The sequence below is a fragment of the Melanerpes formicivorus genome, unplaced genomic scaffold, assembly GCF_026170545.1.
Source record: "Melanerpes formicivorus ecotype bairdi unplaced genomic scaffold, bMelFor1.0.p_v2 SCAF_4, whole genome shotgun sequence".
In the NCBI taxonomy this organism is placed as follows: domain Eukaryota; kingdom Metazoa; phylum Chordata; class Aves; order Piciformes; family Picidae; genus Melanerpes; species Melanerpes formicivorus.
In genome coordinates, this window is record NW_027142356.1 from 37,023,146 (window position 1) to 37,039,959 (window position 16,814).

General features: G+C 49.0%; 1 protein-coding gene across 1 annotated transcript in view; it reads right to left on the reverse strand.

Annotated features, from left to right (window-relative positions):
- Positions 1 to 14,874, reverse strand: part of TEC (tec protein tyrosine kinase) — a 67,749-nt gene extending 52,875 nt beyond the window's left edge. The window contains exon 1 of the mRNA XM_068137648.1: positions 14,758 to 14,874. The gene's annotated coding sequence lies outside the window, so the exon portion shown is untranslated. The remainder of the gene's footprint in view (positions 1 to 14,757) is intronic.
- Between the last annotated feature and the right edge of the window lie 1,940 nt (positions 14,875 to 16,814).

Consider the following 16,814-nt stretch of genomic DNA (forward strand, 5'->3'; position numbering starts at 1 on the left):
CACTCTGGAGCTAGAACCAACCTCTAAACAGTCAGCAGTCTAGTCTAGAGCACCTCTCCTATGAGGACAGACTGAGGGAGTTGGGGCTGTTCAGCCTGGAGAAGAGAAGGCTCTGAGGAGAACCTGTGGTCTTCCAGTATCTCTGAAGGGGGCTACAAGAAAGCTGGGGAAGGATTTTTTAGGGTGTCAGGGAGTGATAGGACTGGGGGGAATGGAACAAAACTAGAAATGGGTAGATTCAGATTGGATGTTAGGAAGAAGTTCTTCCCCATGAGGGTGGTGAGAGCCTGGCACAGGTTGCCCAGGGAAGTGGTGGAAGCCTCAGCCCTGGAGTTTTTAAGGCTAGGCTGGATGTGGCTGTGAGCAACCTGCTGGAGTGTGAGGTGTCCCTGCCCATGGCAGGGGGGTTGGACTAGATGATCCTTGAGGTCCCTTCCAACCCTGACAATTCTATGATTCTATGATCATTACTTGGAATTACATTTAAAATACATAGAATAGACCAGACCAGACCAGGTTGGAAGAGACCTTCAAGATCATTGTGTCCAACCTATCATCCTACACCACCAAGAAAACTCAATCAGTGGCTAAAGGAAAGTTTTTCTGGCATGAATGTACTTAACCAGCATTAAGCAAGCCTGAAAGGCTCCTTAGGAGGTGTCTGTTCTCTGCCATGACAAGGTGCCACTTGTACATCCATATGGCACAGCTGAAGCCACAGGAATCCTGGCTTGGCTTCTGATGGCAGAAAAGCTCCACTCTGCACTTGCACTACTACACACTACTCTGGAATGACTCCTTCTGGCTGCAGATTCTGCTGCACCTGCTTGTGATCCTAACCATCTTGTTACTAGCTTCCTTCACCTGAACTTGATGGGAAACACAGAGATGAGCCCAAGGAGGAAGACCCTGAGTCACTCATCCCTTGGCCGACATACAACTTTCAAAGCATACCAGGAGTTGGATTGGTTTTAAGTCTGATAAAGCCTTTATGAATTAATTTTCCCCTCCCCCCACGTCTCTAGAGGTATGTAGAAGTGGTCTGTAGGTACATGCCACATTGAGTAGAAACAGCCATCAACTATGACTTCACCTCAACCAGTCTCAAGCTACCCTTAAATGACCTGATTTGCCTTGTGCAGAGGGTCATGGAGCACTGATCACACTATCAGAGTACATTACTGGCTGGAAGGGACCTCCAGAGACCATCCAGTCCAACCCCCCTGCCAAAGCAGGATCACTTAAGGTAGTCTGCACAGGAATGCATCCAGGTAGGGTTGGAAAGGCTCCAGAGAAGGAGGCTCCACAATCTCTCTGGGCAGCCTGCTCCAGGGCTCTGTCACCCTCACTGTCAAGAAGTTTCTGCTCATGTTGAGCTCAAACCTTCCATGCTCAAGTTTGTATCCATTGGTCCTTGCCCTATTATACTGTGCACCACTGCAAAGAGCTTGGCCCCCTCCACTTGCCCCCCCCACCCCTCAGCTATTGATAGACATTGATCAGATCCCCTCTCAGTCTTCTCTTCTCCAGACTAAACAGCCCCAGGGCTCTCAGTCTCTCTTCACAGGGGAGATGCTCAAGTCCCCTAAGCATCCTCCTGGCTCTCTGTTGGACTCTCTCCAGCAGGTCTCTGTCTCTCTTGAACTGGGGAGCCCAGAATGGGACACAAAATTGCAGGTGTGGTCTCAGCAGGGCAGAGCAGAGGGGGAGCAGAACCTCCCTAGACCTGCTGACACTTTTCTTGGTGCACCCCAGGATCCCATTGGCTCTCTTGGCCACAAGGGCACATTGCTGCCCCATGCAGAACTTGCTGTCCACCAGGACTCCAAGGAGCTACTTTCCAGCAGGGCAGCTCCTAACCTGTTCCAGCGCCTCCTGTTATTCCTCCCCAGGTGCAGGACCCTGCACTTATCCTTCTTGAGGTTTGCCTGCACCCAGATCTCAGTCTGTCCAAGTCTCTGAATGACTGCACAGTCTTCAGGTGTCTCAGCCAAGCCTCCCAGCTTGGTATCATCAGCAAACTTGCTGAGCAGGCTCTCTGTCTCCTCATCAATGTCATTGATGAAGATATTGAACAGGACTTGGCCCAGCACTGATCCCTGGGGGGGACTCCACATCCTTTTACCACGTCTGCATTTCTCTCCAAAATACTGTCTTTTGCCTCTTTGTCACTGTATAGAAACTACACTATTTCCCACAATGGACAACAACTTGCAGCATGTGCAACACAGAAGGCAGCTGAGTGCTTTTGTAGCTACAGAAGGACAGCTACATTCCTCAAGCATCTGGTGCACAGGGCTGGCTTGTGGGAAAACCAGTCTATACCCACCTGTAACACAGCTAAGGACTGCATGATTGTGTGGCTGGGAAGAGCTCCCAGGAAGTCCTGAGGCCAGAGAAAACTTGCAAAAAAGGCTTTCAGGGAATTTGTGGGGGGAAGCACTTTCAGGGCTGAGGCTTGCAGATAAGCAGGATGTTAGAGAGAAGTGGTGGCTGCTGTAATGTTCTTCATTCCAACCAACATCATCTTAACAGAACCAGATGAAATAACCAGCTCCAAGGAGCTGCTGTAACTTTTTCCTGGGTTTCTGAAGACCACAGTCTGCTTTCCATCCTGCTAAAATCCTGACCTTCTTTGTATCTTACTTCAGGCAACCACACTTTTAAGTCATTCATGCAGAGTAGATGCCAAGCCAAATGTCTGTGCTCCATAGGAGTAGCTGTTAACAACCCCACTGCAGGCACAAAGCCAACTATTCTCTCTCCAAATGAGAGCAAACTTAGCAAGACAATATCCTTTTTAGTCAGCCTTCTAGTTACTTTGTGGATGGCCTGTGAAAAACATCTTAGCAGCATGCATAGTAGTCATAGATTCATGGAATGGGTCGGGCTGGAAGGGACTTTAAAGACCATCTGGTTCCAATCCCCCTGCCATGGGCAGGGACACCTTCCACTAGCTCAGACTGCTCAAGGCCTCATCCAACCTGGCCTGTGAAAACATCTTAGCAGCATGCATAGTAGTCAGATTCATGGAATGGGTCGGGCTGGAAGGGACCTTAAAGACCATCTGGTTCCAATCCCCCTGCCATGGGCAGGGACACCTTCCACTAGCTCAGACTGCTCAAGGCCTCATCCAACCTGGGCTTGAACACCCCCAGGGAGAAGCATCCATGACCTCCTTGGGCAACCTGCTCCAGTGTCTCACCATTCCCACTGTAAAGAATTTCTCCCTAATCTCCAGTCTAAATCTGGCTGCTCGAGGCCCCATCCAACCCTGATCATCTCACCTCGATTAAGCACCCACACAGCTCCTTCAACTTGACCCTCGCTGCAGCCCTCAAACCAAGACAGGACCTCATTTTGTTTCAGAGTAGGTTGGTTCTTGATTCCAAATGCTCCATCTGGTACAAAAAGATGAACTGGCTGCTTCTGGCTTCCTAATCCATATGGATATTGAAGAACAACACTGAAGTTACACTGACTAGTCAGGTTATCTGAGGCAACAGCCAGACAGGTTTGTGAACAAGAAATGAAGCACAGCTCCTGCATGCCCTGTACCCTCCACCAGCAGCAATTCCAACATATGCACACTAGTATTATTTTAACAAAATCAGGCATGCAAAAGACACTGCCCAGGCAATCACATGCTAAGGGGGGAGAGGCTAGCAATGTATAGTAAAAATTCACCTAATGTGCTTTTTTCCCCTTTGCTGGGACTGTTTAATTCAATTTTTAGTCTGAAGAAGAGAAGACAGAGAGGATCTAATCAATGTCTATCAATATCTGAGGGCTGGGGGTCAAGAGGAAGGGGACAGGCTCTGCTCAGTTGCACCCTGGATTAGGACAAGGGTCAATGAAGAGAGACTCCAGCACAGGAGGCTCCACCTCAACATAAGGAGGAACTTCTTCACTGGCAGGGTCACAGAGCACTGGAACAGGCTGCCCACAGAGATTGTGGAGTCCCCTTCTCTGGAGACTTTCCAGCCCTGTCTGGATGTGTTCCTGTGCGACCTGTGCTGGATTCTATCATCCTGCTCTGGCAGGGGGCTTGGACTCAATGATCTCCAGAGGTGACTTCCAGCCCCTAACATCCTGTGATCCTGAGAACCCAAAATGAACCAGCAACCACATTATGTTGAAACATACTCATGAACAAGGACATCAGAAAAATAGACACTTAAAACAAGTAGTCTTGAATAGAGACAGAGAGAAGCACTCACTAGACTAGGTGGAAGGTGCACATGAAGAAATACTTCAACAACAAGAGGGGAATTGCAGCTGAAGACAAAGCTGTGAAGCTGACTCAGAGGGACCACTGCCCACAACTCACATGTTGGCATCCACATTGACTCTGTATTTCCTCTGAAAAGTCTTTATCTTGAGGTAGTGCTATAAAGCCACATGATAACTGCTGCTTTTCTGTGCCTAGTGAGTGACTGACTGTCCCCAAACCTCTCTCACCCAGACAGGACTGATAGACCTCAATTTACAGGTCACAGCTGCCTTCTGTGCATGAGGAAAAACCCATGGCAGCAAAGTGAGGGACAGGAAATACTGCAAGTTCCTGTTTGTCAAGCTTCCCCTTGTATCATTTTCACCAGGATACATCCCCTCCACCACAAGACACGCAGAAGAGACTCAACCCCAACTGACTGACTCTTACCCTGTGTGGTAGTTTTAGGTTATGCCTTTAAAATTGTTACAGATGTCAAGCAGAAAAGTAGAAGAATGTAAATTAGAATAGAATAAACCAGGTTGGAAGAGACCTTCAAGATCATCGCGTCCAACCTACCATCCAACACCACCTAATCAACTAACCCATGGCACCAAGCACCCTGTCAAGTCTCCTCCTGAACACCTCCAGGGATGGTGACTCCACCACCTCCCCAGGCAGCCCATTCCAATGGGCAATCACTCTCTGTGTAAAACTTCCTCCTGACCTCCAGCCTCAACCTCCCCTGGCACAGCCTGAGACTGTGTCCTCTTGTTCTGGTGCTGGTTGCCTGGGAGAAGAGACCAACCTCTGCCTGGCTACAACCCCCTGTTCAGGTAGTTGTAGAGAGCAATAAGGTCACCCCTGAGTCACCTCCTCTTCAGGCTAAGCAGCCCCAGCTCCCTCAGCCTCTCCTCACAGGGCTGTGTTCCAAGCCCCTCACCAACTTTGTTGCCCTTCTCTGGACTTGTTCCAGCAACTCAACCTCCTTCCTAAACTGAGGGGCCCAGAACTGGACACAGGACTCGAGGTGTAGCCTAATTAATCACTATTGGGTGTGAAAAGGAAAATAGAGATAATTCTAAATTATTCCATTGGAGAGATATTGGTTGTTTAGTCTGGAGAAAAGGAGGCTCAGGGGAGACCTTCTTGCTCTGTACAGCTACCTGAAAGGAGGTTGTAGCCATGTGGGGGTTGGTCTCTTCTCCCAGGCAACAAGCACCAGAACAAGAGGACACAGTCTCAAGCTGTGCCAGGGGAAGTTGAGGCTGGAGGTGAGGAGAAAGTTCCTCCTAGAGAGTGGCCACTAGAATGTGCTGCCCAGGGAGGTGGTGGAGTCACCATCCCTGAAGGTGTTCAAAAGAGGATTGGATGTGGCACTTGGAGCCATGGTTTAGTTGTCAGGAGGTGCTAGATGATAGGTTGGACTTGAGGAGCTCTCAGGTCTTTTCCAACCTGGTTGATTCTGTAATTCTGTATCTACTATAGGAATGATTATACCAAAACAACCTTCCCTCTTCTCATCTCTTCTCTGCTCACTTCATTGCTCTGAAGGGATTACAGAATAGAATAAACAGAATAAACCAAACCAGGTTGGAAGAGACTTTCAAGATCATTACATCCAACCCATCAACCAATCCAACCCACCTAAACAGCTAACCCTAACTAATCTGCTTGTGCTTGACCTTGGCTGCATTGTCTTGGTTAAGTCTAACAGCTACTTTTTTTCCCACTCTGCTCCTTTCTCCCTTTTGGACAGGGGATGGGCAGAGAGACAGCTTCCCTGCTCTTCTTGAGCAGGGGGGGGGTTCTCCTGGTGTTTGTTAATAGTAAGTATCTGTAAAGTATTGTAAATCCTGTATATGTTCATAGAATCATACATCATATTACCACAGAATCATACATCATATTATCACAGAATCATACATCATCATATTCTGTACACATTCATGGCATCCCATTGTAGATTGTAGTTTGGCCCTGTAAACACAGCTTCCATTTGCTTCCAACTGAGCTGGTCTGAAAGTTAATGTTGGGGGGCAGTTAATGTCAACCCACCACATTACACCCTGTTGGGCTGGATAAGTTACAAGGAATATTTTCACAGAAAGGAAACTCAAAACCCCCTCCCCATATCACATCACACTCTCCCTCCACTGAGAGGGGACAGCACAGCTCTTGGTGTGACAATTACCACGTGACTGCACTTAAAATTGTAGAGTTAACTCTACCAGACCACATTTTGTGTTCCTCAAGCTCTCTGCATGCTTAGCTGCTCAAAGCACTGTCCTTAGAGTAGCTTCCATTTTATTTTGACAGCTGTCCAAGCCTTCCAGTTCCTGTGCTGCCCTGTGCTTGAACCACATGTAGGTTGTGATGTACAATAATACAATCAAAAAGCAAGGACCACTCCAAGTGGAATCCAGGCTGCTGAGTACTTTCTGGAGCCATACTTGGAGGAGTGACACCTACTTTCCTCAAGTCACTGAAGTAAATCTCAGGTAGACCTCTACCCTAAAACTACTTTTTGAGTTTCATTAAATTGTCCAAATTTTACTTGCATTTTCAGCTGCTTGCTAATGAAGTGTCCACACAGGCTGAAAACTCAGGCTGTGACCTTGAAGAGTGTTCTCTTCACACACAGTGCAGCTTAAGCAACAAGGAATGCCAAAGGGCTTTAGCTTCAGTCATGTCAAAATGTAAATATTAACTGAGGGGGGGGGGGGGAGGAAAAAAATGAACTCAGACTGAAAATAACCACAGCTGAGGCAGTGCTGTGGTCTTCCTTTCACTCCTGCAAGGCACCTCTAGCAAAGTGGCTTCTCATTTCTGCTCTCCTTGAAGTCAGCTTTTGATGTCAGGATGGGTGTTCCAACTGATGTGAGCTAAACAGGGAATGGGAGCACTTCTCAGGTGTCACAAGACATTTATCATCTTAAGGAGCAGCATTCAGCTTCAACTCTGAGACATGGGGCAACATGATCACTAATGCTTCACAGGACCTTACTCCTCTGTGCATGGTGAGGTATAAGGATCTTACAGAAAGGGCTTCACCAGACATTGGGCTGCCACAGCCCAGTTCCATTATGGGCAAAACTAATGAGTAAAGTTAAGACACTGCAGAAGTAAGATAAGGCTTTTCTTTATGGCTAGGGCTCAGTGCCTGCTTTGCACTGACTTTCAGAATAAGTCTCAGGTCAAGAGGTCCCAAAAAGGGATTAAAAGTGAGGAAATTTTGCTGCTTGCCCATGATTTCTTTTATCTTTTTCAGACAGCTGTAACCCCCTTCATGCTTGATGGGAAGAGAGAGCTGCTGGGATGGCAGAGGAGCTGCCTGCAGCCCCTAATGCAGAACCACAATCCTCCAGCCAATTTCACACAGCTCTTGCATCACAGCCTTTCATCTTGGTGTTCTCCCAAACTCCCATCCCATAAAATTGACCCTCAAGTTCACCTGACACAGCAGAGCTGTAAATATGCCTCCTCCCAACACCACAAACCACTCCACCTAAGCAGCACTGAGGATGAATGAGTCTAGAGCCAACCTTCTGCGCTGAGGTCAAGTTAGTCGTCATGACCTACCATGACAAAGCAGAGTGAAACAAGTCACAGAATCACACAGAAACATGCAGGTTGGAAAAGACCTTCAGGATCACCAAGTCCAACCATTAACCCTACTCTGCAAGGTTCACCCCTAAACCACATCCCCAAGTACCACATCCAAACCACCTTTAAATGCATCCAGGGCTGGTGACTTAGCCACCTCCCTGGGCAGCCTGTTCCAGTGCCTGACCAATCATGCAGGGAAAACTTCTTCCTAATGCACAGTCTAAAAGTCAACCAGCCATGGTCTGAACGAGACAGTAGCCCAATGGGAAAAGAAAACCGCAGGTGGCTGCATAGCTGAACACATCCTGTAAGGCACTGTGCATAAGTAAGACAAAGTGAAGTTGCCCTGGCACTTGTGATCCATATTAAACAGTGTGTGTTTAAATATCTTTGCTGGATACAGTTTAGGGAGCCATTTTACTTCCAGAAGATCCCAAAGTATATTTAATGTGACCAGTTTAGAGGATGTCCCATGGGACAGGAAAAGCTAGTCCACTCAGCTCAGTTTGTAGAATAGAATTAACCATGCTGGAAAAGACCCCTGAGATCATCAAGTCCAACCTATCACCCAACACCATCTAATCAAGTAAACCATGGCTCCAAGTGCCTCACCAAGCTCTTCCTAAACACCTCCAGTGATGGTGACTCCACCACCTCCCTGGGCAGCACATCCCAATGGCCAATCTCTCTTGCTGGGAAGAACTTCTTCCTAACATCCAGCCTAAACCTCCCCTGGCACAGCTTGAGACTGTGTCCTCTTGTTCTGGTGCTGCTTGCCTGGGAGAAGAGACCAACCCCCACCTGGCTACAACCTCCCTTCAGGGAGTTGGAGAGAGCAAGAAGGCCTCCCCTGAGCCTCCTCTTCTCCAGGCTAAGCAACCCCAGCTCCCTCAGCCTCTCCTCACAGGGCTGTGCTCCAGACCCCTCCCCAGCTTTGTTGCCCTTCTCTGGACACCTTCCAGCAACTCAACATCTTTCCTAAACTGGGGAGCCCAGAACTGGACACAGGACTCAAGGTGTGGCCTGACCAGTGCTGAGCACAGGGCAGAATGACCTCCCTGCTCCTGCTGGCCATGCTAATTCTGATACAGGCCAGGATGCCATTGGCCTTCTTGGCTAACACATCCCTCAAACTGGGTCATGCAACCCAAGGAAGGACAGGACCCTTCTCTCCTCTGCCCACAGTGGCTCTGGGAATGGCTGTGCTTTGCAGCTTCAGTTGGGAAGAGATGCTTCTAATGAGGGATGGGAAAGGTCAGGGAAACACACACACACCCTTCCAAATTGCTCTTTCTCCCAGGATGTAGAGCTTGAGCCTGTGGCACAGAGCAGCCTGTAATTCACAGGACAAGCAGGAGCCCTGAACGCATGAAGAACTTGGTGTATGGTGGTTTTCTCCCCTGCACTGTAGGCTAGCACAGGGAACCTGACAAGACTTGTGCACAGGGCTGAGTTGTAACACATGCTAGACATTCAGCTGAACCTGCAGGGCACTTATCTGGGTCCCATGGCACATTATGAGGCTATCCTGTGGAGCTAAAAAACCCACTGAACTTATTTTTGTATAATAAGCATAAATAGCAAGGACTTGGTCTCAGTTTAACAGGACAGAGGACAGGGCACTGTCCAGCAGGGCAGAGTCTGTGCCCAGCCCCTGATTCAGAAGAAAAAAAAACCCCAAACCCTGCTTCCTGTCCCACCCAAAGCCAGGTTTTTCTACCCCACATTCAAGGGCAAACAAGGCCTAGACTGAAAGTGCTGTTCTGATTTAATCAGCTCTCAGCTCACTGAAGGCACAGGGCTGAACAAAACCCCTCCTGACAGGAAACCCAGCTGTGACCTACTTGAGCATACATGAAGTTATACCCTACAGGAGGCAAAGTGGTACCCATTCATGCATCTGCTGATAAGAGAAACATGAATGAGGAAAAGCAGGAGTGCCAAGAAAGAGGTCCTACATACCTCAGCACTCTGTAATCTTTTTGGTTTCCCCCTTTTCTCCTACATTTGTTTGATGTCACATAGGATTTTCACCTCAAGAGCTGAACTGCAGTAGCCTAGTTGGTAGCCTGCTGCTTTGCCTCAGACAGTGAACATGGCCAAAGGTTTCTCCTTCCCATCCCCAAATGTCCCACAACAGCCCTCTGTAGGCAGTGAACATGTCTCACATGCCAGCTAGGCTAAGGATCTCCCAGGGCAACTCATGTCTCTGTTGCAGGTTCCTTACAATCATCTCTGCTGCCCACAGTACCAAGGCTGCACCACACCAAGGTAAGTAGGAACTTTACTGCACAACCTGGAATGCAGGACAGAGTCAGTCAACCAAGATGTGTCCTCTGCCACTCTTCCAGAGATTCCATGATTCCATCTGAACACAGCAGGCCTCTCCTTACTTCACCCACCTCCATGTGCCTAGCAAACTAGAATAGGATAGAATCAACCAGGTTGGAAAAGACCTTTGAGATCATCAAGTCCAACCTATCACCCAACACCATCTAATCAACTAAAGCATGGCATCAAGTGCCTCATCCAGGCAGCTCTTAAACACCTCCAGTGATGGTGACTCCACCACCTCCCTGGGCAGCACATTCCAAGGGCAAATCCCTCTCCTCCCCTCAACAAAGCCTCTCCTGCGATGAGGCTCATCTTCCTACACATGAAAAAGAAGTCTGACTGTTTTTCAAGATTTGTATCTCACGTGGTGTTTTCCCTGACTCTGAATCACAGCCTGTGCTGCTGAGCCAGGGGAGAGGATGACAGAGAGCTGCTGGAGCTGTGACAGCCATGGGGAAGGAGTCAACCACAAGCCGCTGCGCCCCACTTCCTCTTCTGCCACACCAAAGGGCACGTGTGTCCACCCTGACACCAGTTTCCCCTCTCCTACACACTGCTTGCTCTCCTAATCCTATTCCTGTTAGAAAACACACTCAAGAGACTAGACCAGAAGAGCAGCAGCAGAGTGCTCCTCTGCCCAAGTGCCAGCACAGCATAGTGGGGATTTGCCTTTAGAAGTACAGAATACAGAATCAACCAGGTTGGAAAAGACCTTTGAGATCGAGTCCAGCCTATCACCCAACACCATCTAATCAACTAAACCATGGCACTAAGTGCCTCTAAGTAAACACCTTGCATTAACAAAAATACATTTCTTGAGACCTGATTGAGCACTTACTAAAATGCAGATGCAACTTCCCTGGTTTCTGGAGAGCTGGGCCCCATTAGGATGATTAGCAGGCTGGAGCTCCTCTCCTAGGAGGACAGACTGAGGGAGTTGGGGATGTTCAGCCTGGAGAAGAGAAGGCTTCCAGGAGACCTAATTGTGGCCTTTCAGTATCTGAAGGGGGCTACAAGAAAGCTGGGGAGGGACTTTTGAGGGTGCCAGGGAGTGATAGGACTGGGGGGAATGGAACAAAACTAGACATGGGTAGATTCAGATTGGATGTCAGGAAGTTCTTCCCCATGAGGGTGGTGAGAGACTGGCGCAGGTTGCCCAGGGAGGTGGTGGAAGCCTCATCCCTGGAGGTGTTTGCAGCCAGGCTGGATGCAGCTCTGAGCAACCTGCTTTAGTGTGGGAGTCCCTGCCCATGGCAGAGGGGTTGGAACTGGCTGATCCTTGAGGTCCCTCCCAAGCCTAACAATTGTATGATTATGTCAGCAGTATGCTTAGTGCTAGCATGAGGCCTCGACCAAGAGGACTAAATTGGGCTGACTCCTCCACACTGGGACAGAGGTCTGTGAGGCTGCAAGCAGTGGAATGAGTCCTCTTGCATCCTGCATAATGGAGGAAGCAAGGGGTGTTAGCAGGTCACTTCACCAACATCACCACTCTAACTTCCAGGGCACAACTACAGACTGAGCCCTGCAGACACTTTTTGGCCAGGGTATTAATAGCTGTCTACAAACAGATGCATCTACAGAATACTCAAAACATCTGCAGTCCAAGCCCCAAAAATGTGAGATAGACCCCCTTCAGAAGCAAGTAGGTTCTTTGAACTATAAAAACCCCACCATCTCAGGCCTCCTTCATGCCAAACTTTGCTCTGCTCTATACAAATACTTCCCCTCACCCCCTGTGTTTTGATTTTTGTATTTTCTTATCCTCTTTCTGCAGAAGGGAGATTGTGGACTGCTACAACTGATCCTTTGGCATACACAAACATGCCTGTTGATAAAGCACAATTCCAAGTTCAGCAGCAATAGTTTACTTCACAAAATAAATAAAATGGGCAGAAGTAGAAAAACATCTCAGAGGTCAATGGTTAAGAGGGGCTAAAGACACTTTTACCACCACCACCACCCCCCCATGATCTTCACACTGACAGCAGGAAGCACAGAACCCCATTGTGCAAGGCACAGAGAAGTGTTTTGCATAGGGGAGATAAAACTGCTTGTATGAAACTTAGACCATGCTGCACCTTACCTGCTGCATGCAGTTTACAAGCTAAGACAGCACAGCAGGAATCAAATCTACAACAGGCTGCACCTGCACTTGGGAATTATGATGTATTTACTTGTACTTACCTGAGCCTCCTCTGCTTAGCCTGGAGGAGGCTTAGAGGAGACCTTCTTGCTGTCTACAACTACCTGAAGGGAGGCTGTAGCCTGGTGGGGGTTAGTCTCTTCTCCTGGCAACCAGCACTAGAACATGAGGACAGAGTCTCAAGCAGTGCTGGGGAGGTTTAGGCTGGACGTTAGGAAGAAGTTCTTCATAGAAAGAGAGATTGGCCATTGGGATGTGCTGCCCAGGGAGGTGGTGGAGTCACCATCACTGGAGGTGTTTAGGAAGAGCCTGGATGGGGTGCTTGGTGCCATGGTTTAGTTGATGGTGTTGGGTGATAGGTTGGACTTGATGACCTCAGAGGTCTCTTCCAACCTGGTTAATTCTATGCTATTCTATTCTATGCTTACCTTGATGCTTCCAAGTAACACTTGCCACTTATTTTACCTTTAATTACAGGATATCACAGATTATTACAGCATTTCTGACTGCAGTGTTGTTTCAGGGCAGGAGAGAACAATGTGAAGCTAATGTTCTTTTATCAGCTGTATTTTAGTTATTTATTTTTCCCCTCCCTTTTTAGCTGTTGTAGGCAGCCAGCCAGGTTACTGGATCCCTTGCACTGCCAAATCCACAACCCCAAGCCCACAGCTGAGGATTGCAGTGCAGCCCAGCCTAGGATATAATCCCAGCTGTCTCACAATCAGTGGGTTTAAAACATTTAGAACATTTCTTGAGGTCTACAGGAATATGTTTAAAGGAAAAAAGAAAACCTGAAAGTGGTACTCCTATACACTTTAGAAAGATAATAAAATTAGGTCTGGCAGATGAAAACTAGAGTCACATCAGGACAGGTCTAACTGGAAGCATGTTTTAACTAGGTGTACTCAAAAATGAATGAATTTGGGGTTGATTTTCCTATCTGTGAGGTTATCTCAAAACAAACAAATGTGAGGGAGTAAGCAGGTGTCCAACACAACCACATTGCTCTGTTTCCAGTCCTTTCAGCAGCCACACTCACATCAGGGTATTCACTTAGAGGTTCAGCAGAACATGTAAAGCAGCCTTTCACTGAGGGCTAAACACAGAGACAAATAGAATTATATTCCCATAAGATGTGATCTGTCAATAAGTATTTCAATTAGACCCAGAGAAATACAAAGACTCTGAGAGACTGATAGAGAATGGGCTCTTGCCTTCGCTAGCTCCCTTACAAACAAGGCACATCAAAAGGCTAGGAGTAGCACCCTGCCTGCTGGTTACCTCCTCACCTGCAAGAGGAGCATCTGTGAAACAAGAGCAGGACACCTAAAGGGCCTTCCCTCTTCTGCACGGGTGCCATGCTCTGGGCAGCACGGCTGATACGCTGAAAGGAAAGAGGAGCATGTGCAGAGTCACCCCCAGCACTCCCTCACGGGTAACTGGGAGCCTGTCTGTATGGGTGCTGCTTTGGGATGGCCCAGAATGCCCTAGACAAATACTTATATGGCAGCCATAAGTAACAACCCCATCTTCCAGCCACTGGATAGGCTTCTGAGAAATTAAACAGTGACATGTCACCCTGCAGCCACGCTGTAGCAGCGCTGAAACACAGAAAGCATCAGCAACATTTACTCTAAAATGAAAATAAAGGCTTCAGAAACACGTACTCACAAAACAGCTTTTTATAGGCATTTCTGCTACACTCACCTGTAAAAGCTCTAGCATCGTTTATTTGACTCATAAAACAACGCTAAGCAGTTCAGATTAACGTTTGTCACAGAAGGTACACACATGCCATTCAAGGCAAGGAGCTCATGGCCATGTCTACGCTCAAAACTCGGCTTACAGTGCAGGTAATTATGGGTTACAACTCACAGCGCACAGAAAGAACGCCTGTGGAAAAGCACCATGCAAGTGTAGCCACCTCCAGCATGAGCTGCAGGTAGAGCCTATCCCAGGACAAGGCTACGATAAGCTCATTCGCCACCGAGAAAGGACAGCCGCGCCGTGGAGCAGGGACGGGACCCACACACCATGCTAATACGCCTGGAGAGGAGGGGGAACAACCTTAGCAGCACAGATAGAAGTAAAGACTCAGAGCAGTCAGACGAACAAAGAAACACCCAGCAAGTGCTAAGCTTTGCACTGGATGCGGCAGCCTGGGCTGCGGCCCCTTATATTACACAAGCTATAGTAACTTTTAAGTCCTATCCACCGCTTACAGACCCGAGTGCGCTCGTACGGGGAGGAGGCAATGCCTCCTTCCTCGGGGAACGGTGCCACACACCTTCGAAGCTGCCACAGCAGATGGGAAAGGCTGCGCTCCACCAACCGCCGCCAGCCAGCCCGGGACAGGCTACCGCTGGCTTGGCCGCCGGCAGCGTGATGAAACAAACTACCCCCAGACTCCCGGACGGGACGGCCCCGCTGGTTGCCAGCCCCGGCTCTGCCTCACCTGGATGTCCCGGCTGCCACCGTGGAAGGAGAAAGGGAAAGAGGGAGGCACCGTACTGCCCCACTCCGGCCCGGGAAGACGGCCGTGGCGCCTCCTCCTCCTCCCGGCGCCCCGCCGAGCGCGGCTCCCCGCGGGGCAGCGGCGGAGGAAGCGGCGGAGGCGGCCCTGCTACTGCACCCGCCCCGTTCCGCCCCGCTGGCAGCGCTGGTCTGGGCGCCCTCAGAGCTCCGGGCAGGTGCGGGACGGCGAGAAGCTGGAGGGAGAAAGTGGCTCCACGTCGAACAGAGCCGGGAACGCGGCGATGAAGCAAAAGAAAAAGACGAGTTACAGCACACGGAGCAAGAAACAAACCGCCCTTCAAAATCTGGGTGTGCCTCCGTGCTCGGCACCAGCTGCCTTTAAAACGTGCGTCGATTAAAATGTGCTCAGGTGTTTCTGTTCCCAAACCGCGGTTGCTGAGCACCCCCAGGTCTGTGGGCTGAGCTCGTCGATCCCGAGCAGGCTTTGCACCCCCAGGCTGCTGCTATGTGATGACCAGCACAGACCTGTTCATGCTCAGGTGCCCCTGGGTGATACCTCCTGTCGTACCTAACCATGGGTAACCAACCACCCCAAAGCTCAGACACTCACCTACAGCCAGCATAGCTGAACGTGGCTTTCTGCATCCATCAGGAGTCTGTTGAACTTCGGGCTCTGCAGAGAGATACCACGGTCGTCTTTACCTCTTTCTCTTACTCTAACCTTATCTGTAGAAACCGAGAGGAAAATCTTGTGAAGTTCAGCTGAAGTACACCTCTCATGTTTCTAAGGGTCTGCCTAGAAGAAAGCAAGCAGGGTCTGTGCTGCTTGCAAGCAAATTGTTGTGTTGTGCCTGGTGTGTAAAAGCTGGATCAACACAGATGTCTTTCTGTTCAGCTTGGAGGAAATGACTTACAAAGTCTTTGTTTTCACTTGGGGGATTTCCTCCAACTTACACTTTTGACGCTGTTGCCACATCTCCGGTGCCTGTCACACTGCTGCCGAGCCCAGGGAGTCACCAGGATCCATCCCCAGGGTGTGGGGCAGCTCTGGAATAAACACACGGCCAGTCCCAGCAGCCCACTCCCAGCCCATCCCTCCGCTCCAGTCCCATGTTTGCAGTAGCACACAGTCAGTTGTCCATGCAGAACTCCTTACCAATGCCACTGATTCGCTCAGTCTTGCAAAGGAGGGAACTGTTGCTTCATTTCTCAAGCATCAGCAGCCACAGCTTTCTTCACCCTGTCATCTGCTGCTGTGGTAGGAGGAGATGACAATAACACTGAGCACTTTCTTAAGGAGAGGCTTGGAATAGCTTAATGGAATGGAATGGAATAGAATAGAATAGACCAGACCAGGTTGGAAAAGACCTTTGAGATCATCAAGTCCAACCTATCACCCAGCACCATCTAATCAACTAAGTCATAGCACCAAGTGCCTCAGCCAGTCTCCTCTTAAACACCTCCAGTGATGGTGACTCCACCACCTCCCTGGGCAGCACATTCCAATGGCCAATCTCTCTTTCTATGAAGAACTTCTTCCTAACCTAAACCTCCTAACCTTCCTAACCTAAACCTAGCCTAAACTTCCCCTGGCACAGGGGGATGCCATTTCTTTCTACACACACACAAAAAAGGGGCATCTAGCTGAGAGCAGTTATGCTATGATGTGACTTGACCAGCAGCAGCTCTATTACTCTTGAGACATCACCTCAGAGCTGCAGCGGCAGCAGCAGGGCAACAGAGCACATCTCTGTGGTCCAAAGCATGTGGATATTGCCATGCTGAAAGTGTCCTTGTTGTTCAGGAGCTACCCACATTGATGCTGATTAGTTAACCAACAGAGTATTATTGATCAGGGGTTACCCACTTTGATGCTGATTAGTCAGCTGACAGAGTATTATTGATCAGGAGTTATCCATTTTGATATTGATTAGTCAGCCAACAGAGTGTCATTGGTCAGGAGTTACCCACTTTGATGTTGATCAGTCAGCCAACAGAGTGTTGGTGGTGGAGGTGTGGTTCACAAGGGCTTTTTGC